Raw genomic sequence first — 2,598 nt, 5'->3', positions numbered from 1 at the left:
TGCTCGGTAAGGTTGATTTTGCTGCCTATTGTTGTTATTATTCCACCTCTGATTTCCCTGATTGTTGTCCCTCCAATTCTGGTTTGAATTGTCCTGCCATCCATGGTTATTATTTCCACTTTGATTGTACCCTTGGTTGGGGCGGTCATAGAAGTTGTGAGTGGATGCCACTATGTTGTCTTCTTGTTGGAGCTGCGGGCATTCATCAGTGTAATGGCTGTAATCAGCACAAATTCTGCAAATTCTTTGTGGAACTAGTTGTTGGTTTTGCTGCGGTTGAGTTTGCTGAGCTTGTTGATTCAACTGCATTTACTTCAGCAGGTTGGTCATCTCACAGATGCTTTAATTTAGAGCAGCAGTCTCTATGCTAGAAGATACTTCTGCAACGGCTTTTGAACGGCCTGGCTTCTGTCTATAGTTCTGAGTAGATTCAGCTAAATCACTGATCAATTGCCAAGCTTCATCAGTGGTCTTGTACTTCTTCATAGGCCCATTGCTGGCACTTTCCAATGTGGTCTTATCTTGGGGCCTCATACCTTGTGTGATATAGCTGAGTAGCATGATCTTGTCAATCATGTGGTGGGGGCATGCTTCCAGTAGATTATTGAAGCGCTCCTAGTATTCAAAGAAAGTCTCATTGTCATCCTGAACAATTGTAGAGATATCCTTCCTCAGTTTATCAGTAACTTCAGATGGAAAGAATTTCTCCAGAAACTCCTTTCTGAGTGTATCCCAGTTGGATACATTTGCTAGAGGTTGAGTGTAGTACCACTCTCTTGCTTTTCCCTCAAGAGAGAACGGAAAAGCTTTCAGCAGAATTGAAGTTTCATCAGTGCCATCACGCCTGACAGTAGAACAGGCTGCCTGGAAGTCTCTCAAGTGCTTGATAGGCTCTTGAGCAGGTAGGCCATGAAACTTGGGCATCAAATTTAGCAGTGCGGTCTTTATTTCAAAATCCATAGCTACCGCTGGATGATGCGCTTGGAACGGTTACATTGTAAAATCAGGAGCTCCTTCCTCCTAAATGGTAACTCTTCTAGCTGCCATGTTTTCTGCACGTAAAACAACCGAATCAGTAGAACGGGGGCTGGTTTCTTCCTCAGATTCACTTTCAGATCCGCCCTCAGAGCGGGCTAACCTACGCTGTTCTCGCCTTATTCGTGAAATAGTCCTTTCAATTTCAGGATCGAATATTAGCAAGCGCAGATCAGAAAGTGAACGCGTCATTTGACGGAAGAAACATGCAACTCATAGTAGCAAAATTAAATAAAAAGAAATAAATAAATTCTGATTAATAAAATTAGCACTCTATTGCAGCTCCCCGGCAACGGCGCCAAAAATTGATGGGAAGTAGAAGCTGGTGAATTAAAAATTTATTAAAATGATTACGTTGCAAGTATAGTTCTTAACTCACCGAGAATCTGCTTATCAATTTAGAAATATGTCACAGAGAGTTTAAATTAAAATTACTGGGAGTTTTAAGTCCCAGGTCGTCTCCCAACGAGTTGCAGAAAGGTGTGCTGTTTTATTAATCAGATGTTCCAAGAAGTTGAGCTAAGTAAATTGGAATTTAAATTGAGGATTTTTAAATAATATAAATAAAAGCCTTGACTGGGAATTGATTGGTTAGAATCTCTATCATTGATGGCGTGATTGTAAGATTAATTTGTAATTAATGGTTGTTCTGTTTGGTTCTCCTTTACTAGGTAAGGGAAAGTCAAACAAGTGAGAATGCCAGATCTGTTCACAAGTTGCAACCCACTTAGTTCAAAGGGATTGGCGTTGGTGACAGGATAGCAATCCAACATTTAACCCAATTACAAATTTTCTTTCAATCCTTCCAACTCAAGAGTTCCTTTTAATCAACTCCCCATCAAGTAAGGAAACTACTCACGCATTGTAAATAAAGAATCCATAGCGCATGAAAGGGAATTAAAAGAAGACATGATTGTTGGAATTGAAATTGAATTAAAAAGAAATAATCCTTGCATTAAATAATCATAAAAGTATCTGAATGACAAAATTGAACATAACAAAGAACATGGAAGAATAGAACCAAGTTAAGAGAACAAACTAGAATGATGAAGTCTTGATGAGGAAATAACTCTTCTCACTGTTCCAATGCTAATACCAATTGAAAATTAAAATTCTAAAAACTAGAGAGAGAAAAAAACCTAAGAGAGTGAAAAACTAGATCTAAAACTACTGAATGAATGTGTGTTGTTTCTGCATATTCTCTGACTCTAGTCTGCTGTTCTGGGCCGAAAACTGGGCCGAAATAAGGTCCAAAATCGCCCCCAGCGGATTATGCAGATTGCACATGTCACGCGATCGCGTCGTCCATGCGGACGCGTCGCTTCCGCTTTTTCCTCTCCACGCGTTCGCGTCGTCCACGCTACCGCGTCGCTTGCGCTTTCCAACCCGCGCGGCCACGCAAGCCATGCGGCCGCATCACTGCGATTTGTGCTCCTTCGCGCGGTCGCGTGAGCTATGCGACCGCGTCACTTCTCGTTGGTTATCTCCTCAAATTCTTGTGTTCCTTCCATTTTTGCTAGCTTCCTCTCCAATCTCCATCTCGTTCATGCCCTATAAAGCCTG

The 2,598-nt window shown here is 41.3% G+C and overlaps 1 non-coding gene across 1 annotated transcript; it reads left to right on the top strand.

The window, feature by feature from the left end:
* Window positions 1–570: 570 nt before the first annotated feature.
* LOC112768357 (small nucleolar RNA R71) lies at window positions 571–678 on the top strand. Its single transcript, XR_003185793.1, has one exon. It is a non-coding gene; the product is annotated as a small nucleolar RNA R71 (small nucleolar RNA).
* Window positions 679–2,598: the final 1,920 nt, after the last annotated feature.

This window comes from Arachis hypogaea, chromosome 17, assembly GCF_003086295.3.
Source record: "Arachis hypogaea cultivar Tifrunner chromosome 17, arahy.Tifrunner.gnm2.J5K5, whole genome shotgun sequence".
NCBI lineage: Eukaryota > Viridiplantae > Streptophyta > Magnoliopsida > Fabales > Fabaceae > Arachis > Arachis hypogaea.
The sequence above is the reverse complement of the archived record's forward strand: the minus strand, read 5'-3'. Positions and strand labels throughout refer to the sequence as shown.